This window comes from Oreochromis niloticus, linkage group LG9, assembly GCF_001858045.2.
Source record: "Oreochromis niloticus isolate F11D_XX linkage group LG9, O_niloticus_UMD_NMBU, whole genome shotgun sequence".
In the NCBI taxonomy this organism is placed as follows: domain Eukaryota; kingdom Metazoa; phylum Chordata; class Actinopteri; order Cichliformes; family Cichlidae; genus Oreochromis; species Oreochromis niloticus.
In genome coordinates this window covers 27599638-27626944 of record NC_031974.2, presented here as the reverse complement: position 1 = coordinate 27626944, position 27307 = coordinate 27599638, and the positions used below count along the sequence as shown (strand labels likewise).

The window sequence follows — 27307 nt, the reverse complement described above, 5'->3', positions numbered from 1 at the left end:
CGCCTCTGGTGAAATATAAAATGTTGCCTTGTCTCACAGTGACAGCAGCGTTGTCACAAGCAGACTCGGGAGAAAGTCAATAAGACTGTCGAGTTTTTCACAGGCCCTGCCAGTCATCAGATTTGAGCAGCGAGCTTTCTTTTTTAGCTTTAAATCCAAATCGCTTTCTGATTTGGCAGGTTTGTTTTGATCTAAGTTAGAGTTCAGTGTTTTCTCATTTTGAACTATCACGACTTGTGAGCATGTGTCTGTGATGTGTGCAGCGAGAGTGTGTTATCGCAGCATGGGGATCTGCAATGTCTGGCATCCAATTTCCACACACACACACACACACACATGCACAGCCACCTCCTCGTGTCCAGGGTTTTCACTTCTCCAATTCAGTAACTTTTCAGCTGTGTCTTTTATTGGAGCACTGATCCACAGCTTTTCTGTGAATGATGTTCTCACCTGTTCTAAAGACTCAATGGGTTTTATTATAAGCTAAGTAATTATTATGCTGAAGCACTATGTATGGGACTGTTGTTGCTTGTGCATGAGGAAATCTGGTCTTTTCTTTGCTTTCTAATCTAATCTGCACATGTTAGCATGGCCAGCTAACAAGCTTAAATCTAAACCCAAGTATTACTACAAAAGCAAGGCAGCATTATGAAGTTAAATTATGTGTAGTTATGGTAATTTAAAGTAATTTAAATGTTTTCTCACATTTGCCAAGTAAAATTTCTGCCAGACACATTATTCATGCTTTCCTTAAAAACCTTTATTCTTATGATTTTGTAAATCAGCGGTCCCCAACCTTTTTTGCGCTACATGCCGGTTTATGTTCAGCAATATTTTCACAGACCGGCCTTTAGGGTGTTGTGGATAAATACAACAAAATAAAATCAGTACCGGTACCAAAAAAAGAAGAATTATTCATAACACACAGGAAAAGACCCCGGGAAACCAAGTTAATGATACAAACAATAAAAAATAACGATTATAAACGATAAAAACCCTGCAAACCATAAATATCAGACCCCAAACTCAACTCTCGCAGCCAAACGATTCACAGACCGATACCGGTCCATGGCCCGGGGTTGGGGAGCGCTGTTGTAAATGAAAATATTGCTAAGCTAAGCCAGAGACAATAGTATGGATCCAGTACCTTGTGATGAATAGCCAGTCAGCTCCATGTGTATTTTAAATAGGTTTTTTTGGCCTCTCTGAAGCATGGCTGCACAGAAAAACACGCTGAACTGTTCTTATTTTATACCTCTCCAAAAACCAGTACGTCGATCGGTGTGGAATCTGCTGGCATTAGATTCATAAGTTGGGGCATCGCCTCCCTTGTAGATCAGTAGGACTGGATCCAATATCAGCCGCAGCTGTTGTGCACCACGCTGACAGTTCTGCCTGATATATAGCTAGCTGCTTGTTACTACGAATGTAAAGAGTTTATTTGAAATTGCTCAAATTCAAAGTGTCAGTATAAATATTGCAAAAACATAACTTGTGCGCTTTAATTTGACAGGTGAAAATGAATGGAAGTGAGGCTGCAAATGTGTTTGTTGTGCATAAATACAGATGTTTCCATGTTTTTTTTAGAATAAGTAATGTCCCTTACACTGTCACTACAGCTACGACGTGCTTGTCATAAGTTTGTTGGGATTTGTTATAGCAACTGAGCGCTGCCAGACGCATTTCTGGACAACAGTCTCAGCAACGCAACAATAAGAGCAGCCTGTCTAATTGCTGGTACGCTCAAATATGTTGTGCCACTCCAGCTTTGTCAGAGAAGAATCAATATGTTGTGATTTAAACTCGCTCAAGCTGCCGTACCTCCCAGCAGATCCGACACCTGTTTGACAGACTCTCAGCTGGCCTTTTACCGCATTAGTATAAGCAAGTCCAATTAATTTTTATGTAATGAAAAAAGATCGAGTAGCAAAATCAAAGAAAGAGAGAGACAGAGGAGATTTGTTTCGAGGGAAAATATCTAAACAGAGATTTGCCAATCCGGCTAATAATATCTTCATCTAGTAGTGTTTTGTCAGTCATCAGCCATTGCTTCACTTAATCATCAGTGATTTGGCTGATAAAAGCGAGTTTTGATGATTTGATAACAAATGATATCGGATGCAGGGGAGAGGGAGGGAGAGCGACCCGTGCCGAGGAAAGATGTTGGTGGGGGGAAAAAGAAAAAGAACTACCCCTCAGAGCGACACCACAATAATTAGCATAGCGGGAGAGAGAGGCGCAGTGCGGGAGAGATAATCATAGCGCCTTAATGTCTGCTGAATGCTATTAATCAGCAGCATTACCCATAGTGCCCTGGCTTTTCTGCACAGTTATCTCACGGTGCAGGGGTGATGATGAGCCTCCCCTCTTGATCCAGAGCCATGTCGGGCGGTGTGTGGAAGTGTGTTTGAAGTGTGTGGTCTCTGGTTCCTATATTTAACATATGAACTTTTCTTTCTTGAATTTCTACCTGTATGTAATATCTGCTTTCTCCTCCACACACAAACACACAAGTCCCAGAGGTCCTGAGTATCTTGCAGTAACAGACAGGCATTACTTTCTAATCTGGGTAAGTGACCCAGCGCCGCAGCACGCGTCGATCTGTTCTCCCACAGTGCGTGTCTCTGAATGGGTTTAATGGACCCGTGGTTCACCAGAGGTTAGAGTAACACGGGACTTTTTGCGACCGGGAGGGAATCAGAAGTGAAACTGGGCGAGCAGGAACATGTTTTCTCGTTTGTAATAACCTTCCTTCGACGTGCCTCGTTTACTCATTCTGTATTTAGCATTTTCCTACGTTTCCCAGGGTTCTTTTCAGCAGCCTCGGAGGACTCGTTCAAGTGTCTGTTTTTCAAAAGTAAGAGGTAAAGCCTAAAAGGATGTCAAGAGTTTTTTTCTGTCTTCGAGCTGCGCTGAATTCAAGTCTATAGAGGCTGCTGTCACCGGGAAACTTGACATCCTCTTCTATAATATATTGTTCCCATTGTCATTGTTTGTCAGTGCTAAACAGTGGAGTAGGAGGAAACCCTTGCTCTTTGATTTCAAGGGACTGACATCAGAATGTGGCAATCAAGTCTGACGTGTTATGATCCCTAAAACATTTTGTGAGATCATTCTCCGTTACCGTGTTTGTATTCAACATGTTGTGCCCTGTTTTCTAGGCTCAGCCAAACATTTGCAGACAAACAGAAAGGAAAGCGGTTGCTGTTGAATGTACACCTTCGGCTTTCATCCACCAGTACCATCATTTTCACACATACAAAATCCTGAGTGGAAATGGAAGAAACGTACAAAAGAGAGTATATTTTTTATGCCGGGTTGAAGTGGAAAAGTTGACATATCACTAAAGAGAGGGGAAGATAGGCAAAGATAGGAAGAGATTTCTAAAGCCTGCCTCTTCTGCTCCACAGATAAAGCTTCAAGTTCATGTTTCCACTTTATCTGAAAGCCCAAATAATAAAAATATGGCTGGATCATTGATTAAAAAGCACAAGTGCCATTACTGGGTAAAGTTTGGGTTTGAATTCAGAGTAATAGTTACCTAATTTATAAGGTGTCTGTCTTTACCCAATCGAACAGAGTCTTTTGGATGAGTGTGAGTTGTGATAATAGGTTACACAGTAAATACTGCTCAACTGTGCATGTTATTATTTTCTCTGTAAATAGGCGTCCATGCTAATGTTAGCATTTGGCTCTAAATAGGTTAAAGTAGCTAACGATGCAAGCACGACTGTAGACACCTAATAAACTCTTTATTCGTCGGTCACAAGTAGAGACTCCTGGCTCTGGGTGGTCAGAGCTGAGGTAAATTTAACTCCGTACCTGTCTGCTTCACTAATGCAACAGTTGCAGTATGGAGCATTCGTTGGAGGCCACGGCGCAATCAAAATTATAGCAAGTGTGTGTAATGATCTTGTTTTCTTCAAAGACAGGGACCAGGTTCGCAACCACTTTCAGTCTGTTTTAGTCTTCAAAACTATTCTGGTGCAAGTGGCAACAAAACAGAGTCACTCTTCTTACATCCAAACCGTTTGTGATAATAGGCCAGAACATTCTACAAATAGTGACGTAGTTGCTGTTGATGAGGTAGGCGCTCCGAAACTTTGTTTCAACCAGTTGAGTCAAGTCCCCTGCTGCAAAGAGATGCATCACAGACGAGGTGTATTTGTTGGTGTGGACTGATCTCAGTTGATTGAATTGGTTGGCATTTATAAATTAGTTGGCTGTTACTTGCAAACATTCACCAATGTGTCTGAGAACGATTACAGTCAGTCTGAGTCTGACCACAGTTGTTTGGAGACAGATTGCCTTCCACAAGGCAACCTGTGCAATCACCTTGTGATTGAAAGGGGTTATCCAGAGGTTGAGGGTGTTGCTCAACCACTGGATGATCAGTTGGTCACTGCATCTGCTCGCAATCAGTCGCTTAATGCAAAAACAGAACAAAACATGGAATTCAATCACTGAAAGGGAAACCATTTTTTTTTTTCTCTTGTGGTAAAGAGATTATCATCCTGTTTTTACTCTTGTGTCAATCCAGTCTTTAAGTAATGACGTATTAATAGTGCTTCCAGGTCCAAACTACTCTGCATTTAATAAGGCTGTTGTGTTTTTAACATGTTTTAATGCTTTGTATCTTGTTCTATTTAATCTCAACAAGCCCCTAAAACACTCAGTGATCACTGTCGGCGTCTCTCGGTTTTTATTACCACTATTCATCGGCAGCACGTTTTAAAGCTCAGTTTTTAAAACCTTACGATGTAACTACAGCCCAGCCCATGCAGCAACAACCTCGTGTTGTGGATGGATTATCTCAGTTGTTCTCCTGACTGAAGTTCGGTCCATTTACAGCATCCTGCCATGCGATTGCATTTGTCCCTAACCATCACGAAAAAAGTTGGCGCTCGTCCTCCAGCTTCACTGTTTTAATTATGCTAACAAAGCTGTGTCGCTAGCGATCACATAGCACATCATTATATACCAGCTAGCCCAACTTCAGCAACCCTACAAACGTCACTGTTGTTTAGTTTTCTGTCTTCATTTATGTTGGAAGTGATAGCAGAGCTGTACGTCTTAATTTTTTCAGAAATCTCTCAGTCAGGACATATATTATGTTTAGCTGGATACTAGCGAGCTAACTTCCTGCTAACTTCTAACTCCGTTAAATTTAATAAATTCTGTTTTCATGGATGCCTGGATGTTAAACTTAATTGTTACACCTGGTAAAGCAGCAACACTGATCATTTTATTAGAGATGAAAGAATTCAGACAGTTTGTAACTCTCAGTGATGCCACAGTGTTTGTTTGACTTTGGGACCTGAAGCGTAGTTTGGACCTGGAAACGGCTGATGACGTCAAACTTAAAGACCGGATTAGCCAAAATGGCTGTTGTGCCTGTTATTGCTACATGTTACATTTTATCGATATTCCCTCGTTGTTTCTAGCCTCTTATTGTGTGCGTATGTCCTTTGCTCTTGGTTGGCATTGATGGTGCTGTAGCTGTTTGTACTTTTTCATCTGTAGTATTCAGACGAATGCTTCAAAAACACATAAAAAACATGAATGCAGGTGGAGGTAATAAAATACCATCATGCCAGTATTTCAACTACATCATCACAAAAAGGTAGCAGACATTCACTGAATCATATATATTTGAGATATTTGCTTAAAACCATGCACAACATTTATAAATTAAATATTGACAAGCGTCGCCCCACTGGTTTTTGTCTTTTTTGTCACCTGTTTTACCCTCCGCTCGCCTCCACCCTCTCCCCGCCCAGCTCTATTTCTAGCCGTCAGGGAATCCTGCAGTGCATCTAGGCCGATCCACCTCTACACATCATTTATCACTATAAACATTGCTCATTGCTCCAAGCAAATATGTTTATTGTTGTCATTCACTCATAGGCCATTTATTTAATGTGTTTTCTCTCTCTCTCCTTTCACTCTCCACATCTGCGTTCATTGTGCGGCGCGAGTGTATTGTGAGGAAATCAAACGCATATTTAACGATAATGGACTGATGTGCGAGTGAATGGAGGGAGATTGGAACAGAACAGCGTGCTGGAAAATCAGATCCCAACATCTCCAAGGTACAAACATAATAGGAAGTCAAAAAGAATGCCTTTGCGCCTCAGCTGTTGTGAATTCTCCTTTTGTCAGTCAGGGCCCGGCCATCTCTGTCATTGTTCCGCTTTTTAGAGAAGGAATTGGATTTTTTTTTCCTCAGTGGGTTTTTCTCCCCTTGTGCGTGGCAGACTTAATTAGGACATTTCTGAGTGATTTATTCACAAAAGGACACTGGCTGTACCTTTGACCAGCTCGTTTTGAATAGACGTGGACAATGCCAGCCAGAAATTCCTAATGGCAATTTATGAAAAATAAGCAATCAAGCTGCTGGGCAGTGATTTATCAAAATGAATTCCAGCTGTAGATGAAGTGAAACCTGTTGGTTTGCGTCTTTCTGGTTTTCCAAAATGCATTATCGACTAATGAAGCCTGAGCTTTATGAGTAAGTAGACTTTGCAGAACCGACAAGAGGGACAAAGAAAAGGTTGCATGGAATCACACAGGTTTATTTCCTCTGCAGGGTCATACAGTAAACAGTGAAATGATTGATACTGTGCACACGTGCTTGCACATACTTGTACTCATTCCCTAAAATGACAGATTGCCCTTTACCTCATCAAACTGCAAATACTCAATCATGCTAACTAAGGTAATGCAAGCTTTTATGGCATTTAGCTAACACATGCACACACACATGTGTATATATATATATATATACACACACACACATTTGCACAGCTATCTTCACAAAGGGAAAAGGTCAGCATTTTAATGGCTTTCCTCCCCGTGGTAATCGCCTTTTTGGTTAGCTGTGCAAAGTAAATGAAAAGATGTCGACCCATGTGTGGGGTTAACCTACGCTGCTCCATTTCAATAAGTGACGTGCCATTAGCCTCACCCTCCACTGCGAGCTCCGTGAAGCCGGGTAATCCACTGACTCATTTTGCTGCACATCAGTGAACGCTGGGGGAGGGGATTTCCCCGTTAAACTCTCACTGCATCACCATTGTCTCAACATGACTCCTTGCCACCATATGGTTGAAGAGCTTGGAGAGTTTAGGAGGGGGAAGATCAAGTTCATCTATCCATCTCTGAACATGGAGTCAGCCCATTATGATTTACCTCCATCATTAGACATATATAGCTGGCTACAAATGTGCCAGAGGGACAAGTTTGGCTTATTGCAAATTGGTGTAAACAGTTCAGGAGATGGTCAAAACAAAAGAAGGTGAGATATTTAGCTTGTTTGGACTTTTATGCAAGAATTAAATCCTGGACTTGCAGCTAATTAATCTATGATTTGAAATGAAAACTTGACATTTAGGTGAATATACATAATTGCTTTGAGCAGAGACAGATGAGAAGATTAATTCCCAACATGTCCTTCGTGTCCTCATGGCATTACGGTAAATATAGAGTTACCACCAGCATAAATATTGGACTCAGAGAGAAATGGCTAGCCTAGTTCTGCACAGAACTTTTCTTTTTTTGTAGCCTGTCTGCCGTTTCTCCATGTTTCTAGTCTAATCTCATTTCCTGTTGTTAGTCATCTCAATCGCTGGCATCGTAGACGTCAGATGAAATAACCACCGCTGGTTATTTCATCTGACGTCACTGTAAGTTGCAGAATTTCCCTGATATTCCACGGTCTCTGAACCCTTTCACACTTCTACTCTCTTTCCTGTGTTTACTCCATTTTAATAGTGCGGCTTAAGGTTGGCACAACATGATTCTGCTTCTTCTGGTGTCGGTAAGGCAGTTATTCTGTGTGCCTGTGTTCTAACAGAAAGCACAAATACATCACAGGTTGTGCAGATAAAACTGAAATTAGTTCCCCTTAGCATAAAATCCTTAAATATTTGGGAAATACCATTTACTCAAGGTGAAAACACTGAGGGAAATGTTGCCTGGGATTCTTGATTTGCAAGAAGGCGTACTTCTAAGGAAACTATGCACACTTTATTGAATTTATATGACTTTAGTTCTGTCCTGTTGAGCTCATGACATACTGAAAAGGCTGACTGAACTAAATGTCTTTGCATTTTTTGAGTCAAAGGAACTGGCATTTCATGCTGCCAGCAAATGCAGCTAATTACAGTCTGGATTCCTTCATTCCTTCATAGAAAAGTCTGGGTTTTACCAGACAAACAAGGGAAAATTAATTCCCCAAATTTGCATTCAGGTCTCTACATGGAAAGGAGGGGGAGGGGGGGGGCTAATAGGAGTAAACTGAATAAGCCGAGTCCTCTGAATGTAGTAAAGTGCAGCATTGCTCCCCTCTTGCTGCAGATGAAGCCCTCCTGATTGGTTTAAGAATACACACTTGCACAGATAATAAGCATAAACCCATGTGGAAAAATTTCACAAAGTCCACAAGGGTGCCCTTCAGGGAGGAGAGAGGAGTGACAGAAGGGTCCGGAGTCAATGTTGTTTCCACACTCGCCGGCTCGCGTCACGTCCTAATCCTTCCCCCTGGAACCCAGGCAGCGTTAAACTAGCTGAAATGAGTGCCATGCAGGGAGTAAATGGAGGGAGACGGCCATCCACAATGGCCCTGGAAAGTAGCTGCTCTTGTAAACGGGAGGATTAGAGGGAAAGAAATCCTCCTCTCCTTGTGTAGGCGTACCCACAGAGACAAAGCCCGGTGTTTACACTCTTTTTCTGCACGTATAGCCCTCCAACCCCGGGTCTGCTGTGTGATCAGCCGAGCGTAGTCGGAGCGAACACTAGGAGATGAACTGCTCATTCCATCTCATTCTGGGTGGAATATACTGTACCTTAGTTGTTTTTATCCACGCCAGCAGCATGACTCTGGTTACTGGGTAGGTTGGGCAGTTGATGCGACCATTCATCAAAGCAGGATTGATGAAAGTTTGTGCAGACCTTCAGTGGACACAGAGAATGAATATTCCTTATTTTCCATATGCTACTGTGACAACATTGTTGTTTTTTGCATCCATGATCAACAGATGATGAATTGTAATGACTTTGACCACCTTACTTTTGCCTCAAAAGCAGGTCATTGTTTACAATGACTAGTTAAATGTATTTTAATGACCTACCATCGAACCCCATCACAAGGGTGACATGCTTGTGTAGAATGTTGCAAATCCAACTGGTGGGATTGTCATTGTTTGAGTAGATACTGAAGTCATTCTGGTGGTATCCTTGTGATCATTTATGGATTCTAACATTAGCAATTGGTTTAAAGCAAGTCTGTGCATTTATTTGGGACAGGGCCGGCGTAGGTTTAGGCTCAATAAAACCTAAATCTTACTTTATACATTCACTGCATTTATTTCTGTGTATCAACTCATCAGATTGTTAACAAATTGCTGGCAACTTGAGTGCAGTTCTTGCTAAGCAGCACCCATCAGACGGGCTGTGACTAATCATTCAGCCATCGTGTGTCCCTATCACATTAACACTTTAAAGTGAGCTCATTAAACGGTGGCCCTCGAGGTCTCGGTGTACACGCAGGTAGCGGCAGCCTGCCATTTGCATTCCACACCTGACCCCACTGTGATTTGGAAAACAGGCTTTCCAGGGAACGTGGACAGGCATGACTGGAGAAAACAGAGCAGCCCCATCACCTCTGCCTTGCTAGCCACCGTCCCCCCATGCCACCCCCCCGGGCAACATTTTACGCCGCTCAGCTCCTTTCCGTCTTGCTCTGTTGCACTTTGCCCTCTTTTTTTCCTTTTAAGAACTCCTTTGTTCCCTGAATTCGTCCACCTCCCGTCTCTTCTTTTAATGTAAATTTTTCCAATCTGTATCCCGGAACTGCGTCATTCTTTGTCATTCTCTTATGAAACAAATGGTGCTGCAGTACTATTAAATGCATGTGTATCAGCACAATGTGATGTTTTTTTTCCCTCCCAAATGGATAGAATTCAAGGGAGGTGAATGGAAAAAAGGCTTCATTGTAGTATGCCAGCCATTATAGTGGGCACCTGATGATCTATTTAGAGATCTACGCAGCTAACGAGCACTTCATTTTCAGGTCCTGCAATCTCTGATGACACATAAATAACAGTGCATTTCATTATGCAAATATCGGGCAGAAAAAAGGTGTGGGCTAGGAACCGTGGGTGGGATTGCACCTTGTGTTCGTGTGTCCGTGTGTCAGACTGCAGACCGTGTTCGCTTGATGGAGCCATTCAGTCTCGTAGACATGCCCCCCAGAAATAATGTCTGCTAATGTCAGTGTTCCTCCGAGGTGTCTGCGGTGGCATGCCGGGCGCCCTCCGTTCACTCCCCATTTTCCTGTGTGACAAACAGCCATAAAGCCTCATACTCAAATTGAAAATGATAAACATGCAGCAAACAGTTTTTCTCAATCAAAACAGGTCTTTGTAGTCTAATCAGTGATGCTCCTCAAACATTGTCAAAGATTGCCTTCCAAATGTTCAGAGTAACAAAGTATAGTGGAGCGAAACGCAGAGCACATGTTCATTAATAACAAGTCTTTGGTGTAAATATGGAAGCTAATCAGACAAACCTCGCCTTATGAGGTAATCAGCAGAGATATACCTGTGTGTGTGTGCGTATGGGTGCATTTGCCTATGTGTGATCGTGCTCCCAGGTAATTATAGCAGACAGCTGCCATGGCATCCTGGATCAGTCCCACGTCAACAAGCCGTAAACACACTCTGATGCGCGCGCACACACAAACACACACAAAATAGGTCCCACATCAACGTGGCGTCATTATTAGTGGGCTGATGCCCAGATTTGTGTCATTTTATTCAGAGTCACAGATAAGCCCAGGAAAATTGTGTCTGCGAAGCATCCGGAGCGGCTCGTGCAGAGATGAGATGCACCTGCGTTGCAACACGGGAGAAGGAGCTGCTGCTGAGATAGCGCAGAGACAATGATTTCAAACATTGTTGCAAAGATAGAGATGCCGTTATGCAAAAGCAAACCCTGCCTTAGACAGAAGACAGGGATGCCGGTCAGTCTCACCCAGCTGACAGAGGTTGAAAACACTGAGGCTGGGTGCAGTTCTCCATATTTAGCCCCTCTTCTTTCCACACCTGATCTTTTCCTTGATGTACCCTGATCTGTCAAACCCTTTCCTCCCTCCTTCCTCTCTGCTGTCTGTCGGTCTCGCTCTCCCTCTCTCTCTAGTCTGTGCTGTGTTCGCCAGGCATGGTGTGGTATCATGCCTGCATGCATCATGGACCCGCTAACAAATTACATAGAGTAGCCACTCCGCTTCCCCTCTCACTCAGCTGTCAAGTGGAGCTACTGAAGCATTCTCGCTCCTCTCCTCTCCTCTCCACTTCCATCTATCCATCCAGTCATCCCCCCATCTCACCATCCAGCCTTCCTCTTCCCGCCACACTTCTTTGCCTCCCCACCCCCCGTATGCTATACCTGCACACCCATAAGGGCTGCAGGTATAGCGTATGATCTCCCTCCCCTTTGTCATTCCTCTTCATCTATCCATCCCTCTATCCATCCCTCTGTCCATCCTTCTATCCATCCCTCTCCCATTACTTCATCTTCCACTCTGCCCAGATTTCCACCTTTGCACACAGGCACGTGAAGAAAGCAGCTCTGTGCTTTAAAGGCCTGCTTTGTTGTCCAACTGAGCTGAAAAAAACAAAAAAACAAAACTGTTATATATATATTTTTTAAAAGAATACTATTCAGCTTACTATGATCAGTCAATAAATGCTAGATAAGTAAAGCAGGTAGTGTGATACTCCAGGAAAAGGAGCATAAATCAGCTCATGAGGAAATAGAAACAGCTTTAAACAGTGGACAGAACACACTGTATAAATATAAGAGGAAGGTATGTTTTAACATCATGACTACAATTAAAATAACTATAACTGTATTTACATTCATGATATTCATGATATGAAAAAAGTAAAATAAATAAATACACACCTATTGAGGATCATTAATCAAAAGCCGATCTAAAGACGCAAGTTTTACATTTGTTTTCAAAGATTTCGACACATGCTCTCATGTCCTCTGGCAGTCTGTCAGTCAGAAAAAGCTAAAAGCTGTTTCCCTACAGGTTATATTTCTGCACTTTGGAACAACTAGCAGACTTGTGCCAGAGGACTTAAAGGGTTGTACAGGTTCACACCCTGTAAGCATGACACATATATACCGGAGCAGGACAAGACCACTGAATATGAAAACTAACAGGAGACAGGACGAGCCTCCTGCTGGTTCTGCTAAGCTGTTGATAATTTATTGCATGTTGTGGTAGATCAGATAGCAGAGAATTGTAATAGTCCAGCCTCATTATTATAAAACTCCGGATTAGTTTCACTCAAAGAGAGAAAAGGTCACTTTTTAGGAGTATTCACCGGACCTAAAACTAGTTTATGTGTTTGAAAAATCTGTTTTTATTAATTTATAAATAGACATTGAATGCTTCCTGGAAGTCTCCAGGTGATCCAGGTGAAAAGAGAGTAAGCACACACCAAATCATTAAACAGCATTTAAAAAATCTTCTCACCACATGCTTGACTTCACAGTAATCTCAAAATGAACACTCACTTTGCTCAGGCCAGTGTGCAACTGCCTGTATGCAATCGTCACACTTCTGTCGCTTTTCATACGCCCAGACGAGTGCAACATCACAAAGTCTGAATCAGAGTCTTGTTACCACCATGAATGAGATTTTTCTTTCAGAAAAGGTGTAAACTTTTCTCCCTTTAGACATGGAAGGGGGGGCACAGATTTATACAAACTAGTCGGTTTCATATCACCGCCTTCGCCTTTAGAGCGTTCAGGAGGTTATGGTAGTGCACCATGGCACAGGAATCCTCATTGCTAATTCTCCCAAGAATTTAGGACTTGATGTGATGAATGGCATTGGTTTTGATGTATTAATGCGGCACAGAGTGAAAGATGCAAGGACTTTCAGAGTGCTTCAAGTTGTACACCATCAGGTCAGCTTGTACATGCGGCTCCTGCTCATGCAATAGTAAAGATTTATCTGGTAACAAAATAACTACTATCACTCGATACCTACTACTGGTTGCATGGACTGCATTAAAGTTTGTCCAGTTTAGTCAGATATGTATCAAGTTTGCCCAGGATACATCAAATGATTGAACACGAATGTCAGGTAAAACTAAATAATATATTTACTGGCCAAACTGACTTCCCCACTGATCATCCATAGTTTTAGACTTAAACAGACACCCAGCAGCTCATCTTGAGGTAACTCAATTATCTTTTTAGGGATTTCACCTCCGATGGAGCAGATATGTAGGCAGTGAGCTTGTTTGGTAGATGTCTAATCTGACAGGGATCACTAAACACACTGAGCCCAGCCAATCCTGAGGAGCAAGACACAGCAGTGATTAATAGGCTGACAGTGTAGCTCTGACCTCTGAAGGTTGCAAGGTTGTTTCCTGTTTGACTAGCCACATGGCACGCTTATTCATAACCAGATACGCACACACATAAACGGCTGAATGCATCAATGCCTGTGCATCAGCTCCGCTCAGACAATATTATTTTATTTACTGGCACCTCAAGAGTTTGAAGTGTTTGAGAGCCTTGGTTTTACGTTGACTTTCACTAGCATGTCACAGCATCATAATACAGTCCCAGCTAAATGGCATAACATAGCCTACTTGGAACAGAAACTGTACCGTATTTCAAAGACAGCCCCATCTCTTCTGCTTAGAGAACATGGGAACGATGAAGGCCAGACTCTTCTCCCATAACTCATATGACTGGAGCCTTCTGGTCTGAGTGATCATATCCAACACCTTCCTCAAGCTTCCCTGCCTTTGTTGGCAGTCAAATAGACCCCCCCAACCCCCACATACCTTTGATATCAAAGGTGATCTTCTTCCTTACCGCCTCTTTAAAGGAGAAGCTCCATTTATATGCATTGCCTTCCACTAGAGAGCGAGTCTTCCTCTCTACGGTGTTTGTGGGTGGAGTAGGATGGGTCGTGACCTGCAAAGCCAGGAACAGAACGGGAAAGATGGTTATGCTATCTCCCTGAGAAGTGTGTTTTACTACATGAGCTGGAGGCTCAGACAACTGTATTTGCTTTAAGTCCAATCCAGTATTGGTTTTTGAGTATTTTTAATATGGTAGTTTGTTGGCATCCCAATCACAAAACTTCTCTTACAAACTCACCACTATAACCCCGACATGTGAAGCTGGTGCTCTCCACAGGTACCGCTGTCTTAAACTATCAAAATGGCTAAAATTGTTCTTCACATGCACATAATAAAGTAAAACAACAAAAAACAAACAAACAACAACAAAAAAACTGGAGCTACAGTGGTAAAGGTTAAGTTCTATTCACAGTCACTTTGAAAATGGTCCCTAACCCTGTAAATGTCAGCAATATATCTACAGTGCATGTTAAACAAAAAGCAGTCAGTGGCAGATTATAGTTTGCCCTAAGGGATATAGACACAGAGATGGCAGTTTAATACAGCCTAAGGGCCTCCCTATGTGCAGACGCCTAGAGGGATCATACCGAAGTTGCACTATTTTATGTGCAGCGGAGGCAAAAGGCAGAGTTGCTGTCATAAGCACAGTGAGAGCATGACTGGTCTTCTACGGCTGCTTTATATCAGCATTTTAAAACCCTCAAACCGCAGAGAAAAAGCCACAAAAATAAGCATGCTGTATTTAAAACCTTCAACCCTGCAAATTTTCTAAATATATGTAGTCAAACTAAGGCAATTATCTTCATCCCTTTTAAGAGAAAATGTATAGTAAAATTTCAATAAAATGTTTCAGTAAATTGCTTCACATCTATAAAATCACATCTATCAAGTGTTATAAAAAGTTTTAAAAAGTAGTATAATTTTAGCTTTAATAGCTAGACAATTATTAAATTAAGATCTGAGTACAGATGCTATTTTTGCCATGCTTATCCGTTCTAAATTAAGTTTTTTCTTTGTTTTTTATGTGTGGGGCTTTGTTTTGTTTTTGGTGTTTTTGCCTCGACAAGCTAGCAGTCGTTGAGAGTTGATGAGTTAAGACTATAAACACCGTGCCACTCCAGAACTACACAAGATGAACAGTTTTTAAAAACCTTGTATGTAGCATTAGCATCAGATAGCAAAAAAGCTATTTAGCATAAAAATTCAATTAGTTTTAGATTATTTAGATTAATTTTGAGCCATGTAATCTCTAAATTAGTGGAAATAGTCCACAATAACTAACAACTTTTTATTGTTTGCTAATAAACATGATCTGCCTTAATAAAATTAGCAAGATATCTGTTAGATATCTTGCTAACTGCTAAACGGTTGCTAACTGTTTTACCAGACAAACAAATCAAATTAGCTCCAATTTGTTTTTGTTTATTGTAATGTCCAGTTCTGAAATTCACAATAACATTTTTAAAAAATAGTGATTGGCTCTTTTTAACCCATGTCACTCTAGCGCACAGTAAAAATACAGAACTTGATTGGACTTCATTGGATAGGCATTATCTGTCTTTAAGACAGTGACTGACTTATGAGTTTTTCTCTTTAATCAGATTCTGTCACATGGAAATGATCTCCATTCAAAAGCAGTTTGATATAAAAAAAAACAAATGATAGAAATGTAATACAGTCACAATCCGTCTTCCTGCTTATTCCACTGCATTGTGTAAAAATGCACTTTAGAAATAGTTTGTAACTGCGGTCAACTTAACGACCAAATCAAATACAGTAGTGACTAACACCCTCCACACAGAAGCTGAGAGGTGTGAAAATTGTTGACTGTTAATGTGTGTGACCGCCGAAGACCTCACTTCTTCAACCCTGCTGAGCGAAGTAAATACGTTTGACACTAGCAGGCCCAGGATCTCATAAATTGCCCAGTGTTCCCTGTTGTCCCAAGATGGCCGAACCCGTTCTGTACTGAGCTGCAGCTGCAGGTAGTAATTACTGATTAGGCTGTGGAAAGTGGGGACAAATGCACTGTATAATCAGAGAGCCCGTCGACAGTGGGAGCCCTTCACAATGCCTTGTAATTAACAAGATAATTGGTGAGAGATGGCAAAGATTTCTTGAGTTCTTCCTTATTTGCATGTCATTTTGCGCAGAGTTCTTTATGACTTCTTTTTTCATCTGTGAAGGGTGAGTCGCTAATGATACTGTGTCCTACTGCGTGACTCGCTCGCATTGCGGATTCAAACTGGGTGCGTGCAGCCGAAGAGGGAAGTAAAACAGCATGTGTGGCGTGCACCTGTACACTCGCGAGATCCGATATTTGTTTTTGTGAAGTCATTTTCTGCACAAGTGCTATTTACACAGCCTCTCATCATATTTATATGCAACGCATGATCATGCAGCAAGCCTTTTAAGCCTTACTTTATCCTGGAAGAAAGCCCTTTAAGGCTGTTTCAACATCAGAGTTCCTTCTTTTAGCCCCCGAGGACGCCTTTCCATATGCATTCATTAGTGTTATTCTTACAATAACTCCAGTAATGAGTGCTCAGGCGGCTTCCTTTTCGAATACCGTTCACTACATCACACACTCAGATAGGAAGATGTTTATCACTCCTTTTCCAATTATATTTCTCCAGATTAAGGTGTTGCCGTGGCACTTGTTTCCTTGACAACACTGTCGTTATTTCACCCTTCTTCCAAGTACCGTAAATCTGAGCGGATATGAAAACTCTTGTGCTTTTTTTCCCCCCGCACCCCAGTTAGCCACACTAGCGCTGTCTGTTCGACCTCTCAAGCCCACACCATGGGGTTCTTTTATGAGTGACTTAGATGGGCAGGGCGCTCGATGCTTGATTTTCCTCTTACTCACTCTTCCTCTTATTGTGAGCTTGAAGGGGCTCCCTGTTGAATTTCATATGTGGCACTGGCTGTTAATATGTTGGATTAAAACAATCGTAGATGCCAGGAACAAACACAATGTTTATTGGATTTTGTCTCATTGAAATTGGAAGAGAAAGAGGAGGAGGGGGTAGAATCCACCTCAGTAAATTGATGAAGCATGAAGGGTGTTAATAATGTATAAGGTTTTTAAAAAAATCAATCTCGAAAATGTGCGCAGTTGGAAGTGGGAGGGGGGGCAGAATGGCACAGAACAGAGTGTATTTGACAGGTGACATGATTCCTTTTCGTGTAATTGATTTGCTTTGCCATTTGTTTCCCCATTTTTTCATCTTTTGTGGAACATGGGAGGCAGCTAGTGTGATAGATGAACCTGGGAGAGTTCATTTTTCCCCCCTGCGCACCGCCGTGTAGCCTCCAGTGCATCGAACAGTGGTGCTCTCCTGTGCAGGTTATGGCAGCGTACTAATGTTTGCCACTTACTATAACATGTCTATAAATCTATGTGGATTTCCACTTTGCATGCTTTTTTCTTCCCCAAAAGAGAATGCAAGATGATGCAGGTATGGAAATAGAAAGTAGTCTCACGAGTTTGACTGTATTCATTTATGTCACCATTTATTGTCAACACTGAGGAAAGTTACTTTAAAGAGAAACTTGTTACATTGTAGTTATTGTCTTTTAGACTGCAGTGTTACCTTATGAGAAAGTAACACAGCAGAATACTTTAGTGCTACAGTACCGTAAATTCGCTTTTCATTTCCTGGTGTAAATTTTTGCCCAGAGAGAAGCCGACTTTGCTCACTGCACGGTGAGGTGGTATTAGTGGCATTGTCTTCACCAACTTGTTTAACTTGATAATTTTATCAAATGTTACATTTTTAACATGTACGGGAGAAGGGAGCGGGAGATCGACAGACGGATTGGTGCTGTACCGATCTGTTGTGATGAAGAGAGAGCTAAGTGTAAAAGCGAAGCTCTCAATTTACCGGTCGATCTACGCCCCTACCCTCACATATGGTCACGAGCCGTGGGTAGTGACAGAAAGAACCGTTTGCGGATACAAACGGCGGAAATGGGCTTCCTCTGAAGGGTCGCTGGCCTCTCCCTTAGAGATAGGGTGAGAAGTTTGGCCATCTGGGAGGGGCTCAGAATAGAGCCGCTGCTCCTCCACATCGAAAGGAGCCAGTTGAGGTGGTTCGGGCCCGGATAAGCGGAAGAAGATGGATGGATGGACGAAATCTCAAATGTTGAAGTCAGTGTAGAGCAAATGCCAAGAGCTCAGGTTTCAGACTGATATCAGTGAGTTGGGATATCCCTGAGATGGTCAACTCAGGCACACTGCTCAGGCCGTGAACACACTTACATTCAAACCCTCTGGAGTAAACAAATCAGACAAAAGTTGATGTAAAGGGAGGTGGAAGGGCGCTAAAATGAACTGTGAGTCACCCAAACCTGCTGTAGTAAAGTCTAAGAATGAAAATATTGGGAACGAGTACAGCATCTAAAAAAAATAGTAAGCAGGGATTGCATTGGGAAATCTGAAAAGGTAACTGATAAGATGTTATGATACTTGCTAATAGGAGCAAATAAGTAATCTGAGTACTTCAGCAATTTACACTGTGTCTTGCTTTTATTATAGCATGTCAAAAAAGAGTGCTAATAATAATCTTCCTGCTTTTCTTAATGTTTTTCATGCTTTTCCTGATGTTAACCTGGCTCAGGTAAGACTTGTTTTATCACTCCGTACATGCTCTACACATTTTATTATGCTTTTTATCACATCTCGTACTTGTTACTGACCTTCCTCTGAAATGCCCAGGCACCTGACTCATAACCTCTGCCTCATGTTGTCTCACAAGACCTGCATCTTCGTGCATTTGTCAGCTCTTTAGAGTGATGAACCCATAAAGTATCCATGTATCCATCCGAGAGACGTGTATAATGCTTCAGTTAGCATGCGCTTTCTGACTCGAGCATTATCCTCAAGGTTGGTCTCACTTGACGTTGAACCATCGTCTCAGTCACCGGCGCTTATTATTGCACGCCTCTTCTCTCACCTCGCTTTCTGAGAAAAAAGTTTGTGCCGAGTGTAGCGGCTGCAGCTGCGGCGCGCACACCCGGAGCTTTAAACAGAGCGAGCACTTTGACAATTAAGGCTGAAATAGCACAATGGCAATTGCTCACACCCATTGTAATTCTGTTTTGTCAAACTGCACGCCTTTAGGTGAGAGGCTTGCTGTCTTTGATTTCTCACTTTCAGTCAATGTTTTTTTTTTCTTCCCCTCTTCCTGTCGTCTGCTTTATTTTCCTCCAGAATACTCATTCAATTTTTACTGCGGTATGAGACTGTGAACAGCTTGCAGGGCGGGAGCGCAGTAATTACCACGGTTATGTCAGGCGAAGCTGAGGAACGTAGCCTGGGGAGGAGAAAGGCCACTGTGCAGTGATGGCCCCCCGAAATTAATGGAGAATTGGAAATGAATCAATAGCTAATGAAAATGTGTGTTCACTCTATTACTGCTTTTATGACGGCTGCAGCCTCGGGCGGGGCGCTTTGTCACCCGACTACACAGAGAGTGGTGGCACCCGTGTGTGTCTCTCATCATATTCGTCTCTCTTTTCTCATTTCTCTGTGATGCTTTTGCATCTTTGAACCTCTTCTCTTGTGTTTCTTGCTTTCGGTCCCCGTGTTCTTTTTTGGCCTCAAATTAATGGAGGTATGAAAAAGCTTTGTTTAATATGTGGATGAAAGACATGGTTGCTTGGTGGATGTTAAATGTTAAAGATGTTTGGTTCTTGTCTCTGAACGCCATAGTATTCTTCTGTAATAACCGACTGTTAGCTAAGGCATACCTCGCTGTTAATGGTGACAGCCATGATTATTAGTTTATGAATCTGTGTTGACACATATGATGCAGGCTTCACTGTCAACTGTTATCGCCAAGATTTCTTCTTCTTCCAAAATGGCCCTTAAAGGTCTGTCATTCAATACATAAATCTTACAAAAAAAATACAAGTAGACTGAAAAAAAAGGTATTGGTCACTGTTTTGGGACCTTAACACTTGATGTAACAGATGTAACCCTGTGCCATAACCTTCCACACCAGTCAGAGTCATTGTAGAGGTGCATCGACCCAACGTGTAGTTACATTTCTCATGTCAGGTTACATGGAAGTTACAGCGTAGAATTCAGTCTGAAGCATAATTTGGGCATAAGTGTTCCTTAAGTAAAAGATAGTCTTCATTAGGAGCTGCTAGGGATGGGGTGGCATGAAGACATCCGATAGCTCCAATAGTGACTGGAGTTTCAAATCTCATCTCTGACCACTTAGATATTAAACAACCTATAAAGGTTGGGAAACGATCATGGTAAATACAAGCTCTTAGAATGTTAAACACATGTAAGGAAGCTCAATTCTTTAGGTTTCTAAATAGATCCGCTCCTCTTATAGGTGATGCCACCAGTGCAGATGTTGCACAGTTACTCACATAGATGTTAGAGGTCGCTTCACTTGGTAACGTTTTTATAGACTGGAATAACACCTTGGATTAATGATCCATCTGGCTAAAGACTGAAGCTAAGGGCAAGGCGTCCTAGGCTGAAAGCTCATGATTAGTGTAGTAATGACCCAAGAGGCGATGAGCTTGGAGACAGTGGATGGGCAAAAGTTTGCCAATCATGTGCCAAAGTTCAGCTTGTTTTCCTATTAAATATCAATCACTTTTATTTTCACATTAAATTTAGTCTCTTTGTGTTACTGGTTATGACCTCACCTCTGTACTGAAATGAATGTGGGTGTGGAGAGAAGCTGCATGGATCCATCGTCATCTCAGAATGAGAGGAAAAGTACAAAAGAGCCTCTCTGATCTTATGGCTTCTTACCATTTTAGCTACTTAGCTTATATTTGTCCACTTCTGTTGTTTCTTGTTGGTTAAATAGAGCGTCTCCTACTGGTGTAATATGTGTTCCTTCTCTTCTTGCTAGAAGTTGGACATAAACAAAGGACAGGTGAGTGAGGGAGCCCTGTTTGGGTCACACGGGACATCTCATAGTGGGTGGATAGCACCACCTTAACAACCACATATTAACATTGGTACATTAAATGTTACAGGAAAAACAATTTATAGGCAGAAGGAAATGTGACTTAAGTTGCCATGTTAGCTTACCTGAATATAATGAAAGATGGGAAAGGCTACTAAAGGGGACTTTTTCTAATGTAACCTACAGCACCACCGTGTAATGTTGCTAGCTAATGATATACAATCATAGTGCTGCTGTTGGTGTGGCTTTCAGACATGCTGTAGCGAGGATTTAATCTCATGCTGGGATAAAAGTAGCAAATAGACAATAGTATTATCCTTTTGACATTTGAGCTGTTTTTAAGGAATCATCAGAGGGGAAAAAAAGAAAAACATGACATGTCTGACTTCATTGGCCAATGAGACTGTCGAGGAAGAAAAAGAGAGACGTGAGGAGAGGAGGGGAACCTTTTATGTCACTTATCCAGGTTGTACAGGGACACAGAGCTCAGTGCACATTAGTTGACTGCTCCCCCAGGATTCACAGATCATTTCTCTTCCCTGACATGGTACATGCAGCACTGCCAAGGGGTGCCTGACAGTGCGTGACATTGTGTATGTGTGTGTGTGTGTGTATGTGTGTGTCTACGTGTTGCACTGGGGCCCAAACCTCCACCCATCAGCACCTCCTGCAGACTGCAAACCCTCAGGGCCCCCCGCCATTCAAGTTGACTGCCTCTCTTTGTTAACAGGCTGTATGATACTGCAGATAAACACAAACTACATCTCCACAAGGTTGCCTTGGACACCATCAACTGAATCAGCTTCAGGACCTTATCTTATTATCCCACAGCAGTGTCGATTGTACGTCAGTACAGAACAACACCGACTCTTTGTTTTATGTTCAGCCAGACAATTAAATCCCAGTGAAAGGCCGCTCACTTTCCCAACACTGTTTGCTGTTTATTCAAATTCATTTAAAAGTAATCAATCTATTAAATTACTAGAAATCCATCCCTGTTTGCTTCAGTACCTTTCAGCTTTCTGGTGCTGCTGCTTCCTGCTGGAAATCTCATTCTTCAAAGTAGTCAATCTGTCAACCGCGCGCTGTTGTTTCATTACAAGCTTTGAGTGTTTTCCCCTCGTTGTCGAACCTAAACAGTAATAAACAGCTGTTTTTGTGCCGTGTTATCTGTGATTGATAGAATACAGTAGTGAGTCATGAAAGCCCGTACATGTGAGTTTCGCAAAGAGCGCCAGTCTTGTTGGTGTTTTCTGAAGCAAAGATAATCTTATTCAGAGGAGATGATTGCAATAAATGTAGGCTCACTCTGTGTTATTTGCTTATGGTGCATGAATTCATTTCAAATGCGTTATGGGCAAATTAAGAAAGGCTTAATTATTAGCTAATATTGTGGCCCTGTCTTGTAGGAGTTCTTTTCCAATGTTCACTTTCCTGAATTTAGTGTTGTTCAAGCACAGGGGTTCATGGGATGGGAAGGGGCTGGAGTTTAGAGGGGATTCCAGCTTAAGAATCATCAGGAATAATGCTAGAAGGACCATTTTTCTTAGCAATAAATTCCACAGTTATCCATGTGACTTTTCTTTTCTATTTGTTTGTTTTAAATAAGAGTGCAGGATTTCAAAGGCTGTAGTCAGTTGTCACTGGACTTGTTCATGTAAAAGCGTAAACATATTGAAAGCGTTAAATATGAAGGTTGACAGAATCATAAATGCAAATAGCTTTTTGCAAAGTTTAGGCTCTTCTTTGTTTGTTTGAACAAATGCAGCTATACGGACGGCTTCTCTGAATTGGTGTCAGTCAGTGCTGAATCTGTGTGAGTAAGCATAAATGTTCAACATGACAGACCAAAGAATTTCTAACTATCTGAGAACGCCCACACTCCGGACTTCTATCAGTTGTGAGTTCGTGCAGATTTGATTTGGCCCTGCAGAGCTACGGTACAAAACTCTAACATTTATGGGGTAAACATTTCTTTTTTTCTTCATTATGTTTTTGACATTATGTTTCTTTCTTTTCTTTTTACTGCATTTTGATTGTTATAAAATACCTTTTTTTTTAGCTTCATCACAGCACCACACCATGATGCAGCGTTTGTCATTTTCATTTCGTGCATCATACAAACAACAGGAGAGAATTTCTAGCAACACTCACCGTCGACCACTAGCTCCTAGTTGTCATCATTGGAGTTATTTTTGCCCTATATTCTCAACTAGCCAATCACAATACATTAGGAGAATTCTAGGACTTTCTGAAATAATATTTTTTATTTCCAAAAGCAGGTACAAATAATTATTTATTTCACATGTAAATGCTAGAGCCTGACCAATATAAGATTTTTTAGACCAATTCTGCTATTTGGTGATCTAAAATATAAAATCTAATATTACAAATTACCAAATCAACATGTAGTTGTGTTCGCTGTGTTACCTCTTTGTTTGAAAAATGGTCTAATCAGCGATTCTGTTGTCTCCCTCAGTGTTCACTTTGTTGGGGCTGTTAGAAATCACTGAAGGACAATTAAGCTGAATCCAGAATATGAATGACTGAACAAACCCAAATGGAGAGTTTGGCTAAATACAACTTCTATTTAATGGACCTATGAGAACCTGTACTATAAAGCATTAGTAAAACACTGCTCCAGAGTAAACAACGCACTCTTACCTATCCGTATTCCCTTTTCGGTGTTTTGTACTTGGTGTGGTGTAGGGGAAAGTTTGCTCCATTAGCATTCTGGCCAGCCTGCCAGACCAGAGGAGTCAAAGCACCTCTGGGGTCAAGAGTCCCTCGAGTGATGAAATTAACCATTCGCTAATGTTCCTAGAGAGAGAGAGACAGACAGAGAGAGAGGGAAGGAGTTAGCTTGCCTTATCATGCCACAGAAACCTGCAATCATCCTTAGAGGCAGATTAGTGAGCGGACCGGTGAGCCTGTGAATATCCTTCAGTGCCTGTGCAGGTGGCCTCCCATACCAAGTACAGCACATTAATCCAGTCAGTTAACAAATAAGCAGCCTGGCTAATAGAGGCCTGCCAGAAGCATTTGTTTCCACCATCATGGTGTGTGTGGGGGGGCGGGGGCTTGTTTAATTTTCTCCTGCTTTGGAGAGAGAAGCAGAAGGGGAAGAGGGAGAGATGGTGGGGATTAAATGAGGTATAGGATGGCAGGGATTGAGGGGAAGGAGTGAGGTAGCTGAAAAAGTGCCCAGCTTGGCAAGCAAGCCGGTAGGTTTAGTATCGTCAGCAGTATCACTCAGCCTGCTGGCTTGTTGTCAGTCAAAGGTGATGTTAAGAGACCTGCAAATAATGCGTTTAAAAAGAGCTCACAAGAATTCTCAGCAGTAACTCGCTATTTGTACTCCAGATATTACAAATGGTCCCATGGCGCGTGGATTTTGCACGCGCGCATTCATGTGTTCAAACAAAGTGAAACTATTCTGAAGTATTCACAACCTTTAGCCTTCACGAGTCAGAACTCAGCAAATGCCGAGCACACAGACACGAAATGTACAAACATCCATAAATCATCTCAGAAATCTAAGGGGGGGAAATACTCTGCACGACTTGTTTGAGAATCCCCACATTTTCAAGTTTTCTTAAAGTTTTCTTAAAGTGTTGCTTACAGATGCGTCCTTGGATACTCTGCAGGTAGAACGCTGCTAGACGATTCAACAATAGGGTCAGCTTTTTAAAAATGTAAACAAATACAGGCTTAGGTGAAGCAGTAACTGTAGCTAACATAACAGTCGCCTTTCAATCCTCCATTAGGTTTTTGACTTCCTGTCCTCATACTGGTTCTCAACAGCAACCAAAACATACGTAACATATGTGGACGTCATGGTAACTAACTAAAATACTTTCTGTCTTGCTACACTTTAATACAAAGAGTCAGAAAAGCAGAGGGATGAGCAGTTTTTTAGAGATTCACTCTTAAATACAAAGATCTGAAAAGGTAAGTGATCGTGTCAGTATTATTACCAGGTTGGGGGCTATAAAATTACCCACACGCAATGAGACCACAATCACATATCTGTGCATAAAATGTTAATACTGACTACTAGACTTGATTGCACCTGCTCTGTAAAGCTGCTCAGCTTCGTGAGTGGTCAGTGATTTATTTGTGGACGTCTCCAGCGTTGCACTGTTTCCTCCCCTGAGGATTGTCCCTCTACTTCCTGAGGTCCAGGGGCAGCTGTGCTCCCTAATGGGCCCGCTGACATGCGTGCCGCTGTAATGATCACCTCCAGGAAGTCCTCTCTTGCTTTGTCTCAATGACTGAATCAATAACAGGCCCACTGTTGCCGCCCAGGTGACCATTTTCATCAGAAATTTCCGTCTCTGTTTTGGATGAAAGCTTCCAACTGCCCGCTAAGGGCCTCTTCTCTGTTCCTCTGGTTTCTCTCTGCCTTCCTCCCCAACAAATCGTCAGAACCGGCGGCGACTTCCTTGAAGTCGTTTTTTTCGAGCGTTTCATTTGAAGTATGCAAAGAGACCAGCATCTGTCTGAATGAGCAGCTAAACGTCAGATTGAATAGAACCAAGCGCACTGCAGCAAAGGCTCATATTACTATTCATGCCTGGGGGTATCTTCGGCTTCTGATGGTGCAATATTCCTCTTCTAATCGCTTTAGCTCAATAGTTAAATTGTTTTAATTCATTTTACAGCTTTCTAAAGGCAATTCAAACTAATTTGCTTAAACTACTGTTGTGTTCGATTACTGTAAACCTCCTCGGCAAAGACAAACTGTAACACTTAGTTTCCAGTGCACAGTAGGCAGTTTCTTTGTTTTTGAGTTGAAAGGAACAAAATGACAACTGTATTCCCATAATCCTTCTCGGAAATGTCGGCCCAAGCTATTTGAGCAATTAGTTGTGAGTTGGTCATTGATTAGTAATTTCTTTCGGGGCCAAAGCGGGCCGGTTAGCAGGCCTCTCGTAAATCCCCTTGTCTTCATCAAGCCTTATTTCCGACTAATGAGGTCTATTAGATTACAACTCTACCTCACACGTTTAACAAAAGATTAAATTGGCAGGCCTCTGCAGGGAATATGTTTTTATAGTACTCCCATAATGAGTGAAAGTTAAGGAAATGGGAAGCGCTAAGCAGGAATAAGTCATTGGACATGCTGAACTAGGCCGGGAGGGCCCGAGCGCTTAAAGAGGCGCGTAATGCTGTCGGATAGCTCCTAAATGAAAGTGACGTGACGGCGCTAATGAGAAGGCTTCGCATTACGTGTGACTCCTGCCTGGGGGAAACATTACAGCTGACTTAATGAGAGGAGATATTGTACACAGGCACTTTTGTAGTTGAGCGATGAGACCGCCAGCCTTGCTGCTGAGGTACAAGCCGTCGCAGCGAGCAAGTGGTTTGTTAACGGGCCTGACAGGCTGAGCTACGGGGAGAGCGCTGGATAAATGCTCATTGCTGAGACTGTGGTGCGGGTTGTAAGATCAGAGACCTGAAAACAGTCAGATTCATAAATAACTGTCTTAAGTGACTTGTCTGTGCCCAGAAGAGAACTCAGATCTGATCATAATCAGGGTAAAAGACATTAAGACAGCCTAAATCTAGGGCCCAACCCAAAGGATGTTGGCTGTTATCGATATTTGGTGATTTAAAAAGTTGATATATTGGCTGATTTTTTACCAAACATTTATTATGTGTATACATTTATCAGTCTTCATTAAGTTAATATGACAATGCTGTTTAAAAATGATCTTGCTTTATCATCACAGCCGTGGATTATAACTGTTGTTTGTAACATTCCAATGATATGGTGCCAACAGGGAAGTTGCAGTGCCCCCTGGTGGGAAAACTATGCAAAATCAGCAGTCATAACATGGATGAAGGGTGTTTCTGTAGTTTCTTTGGCTACGTTCACACTGCAGGTCTTAATGCTCAATTCCGATTTTTTGATCAAATCCGATTTTTTTGTCTGCTTGTTCACACTACAAATAAAATGCGACAACAAACGCGCTCTAGTGTGAGCGCTCAAAGCGGCCCGCATGCGCAAAAGAAGACGTCACACACAACGCGCTCTGTTTAGACCCAGAGCAAACAATATTGTTTGACTGATGGCCCTTAATATAAAGACTTCGGACTTTACGTTTCCCAATTTTTCCTTTAAGTTATTCTGTTATTTACATAATAATGTAAATAACCTAATAATGATCCTTATTGCTGTTTTAGAGGAGCGGTGCTTCAAAGGATAGCTGCAGATTTCTGTCAGAATCTGCAGATTATACAGTACAAATAAAATGTTCACGTTGTCTTCCCAACAGTTTCACTGACATCTACACTGGATGGCCAGGAAGCATTCGCGATGTCTTCTCGGGCGCTTCTCCGGCGCTGATAATTGGCGTCGTCCTGTGTCAGTGACATAAAAGACGGATTTAATGCGACATG

The 27307-nt window shown here is 42.0% G+C and overlaps 1 protein-coding gene and 1 long non-coding RNA gene across 5 annotated transcripts in view; one reads left to right on the top strand and one right to left on the bottom strand.

The window, feature by feature from the left end:
- Window positions 1-27307, top strand: part of adarb2 (adenosine deaminase RNA specific B2 (inactive)) — a 208366-nt gene that overhangs the window by 43324 nt on the left and 137735 nt on the right. The window lies entirely within an intron of this gene.
- On the bottom strand, window positions 9526-17058 carry LOC112847782 (uncharacterized). Of its 2 annotated transcripts, none has more exons than XR_003221572.1 (3): window positions 16380-17058; window positions 13878-14010; window positions 9526-11667 (listed from the first exon to the last, which is right to left on the bottom strand). It is a non-coding gene; the product is annotated as an uncharacterized LOC112847782 (long non-coding RNA). The 2 variants fall into 2 exon arrangements; XR_003221571.1 differs by having other exon boundaries at window positions 13909-14010.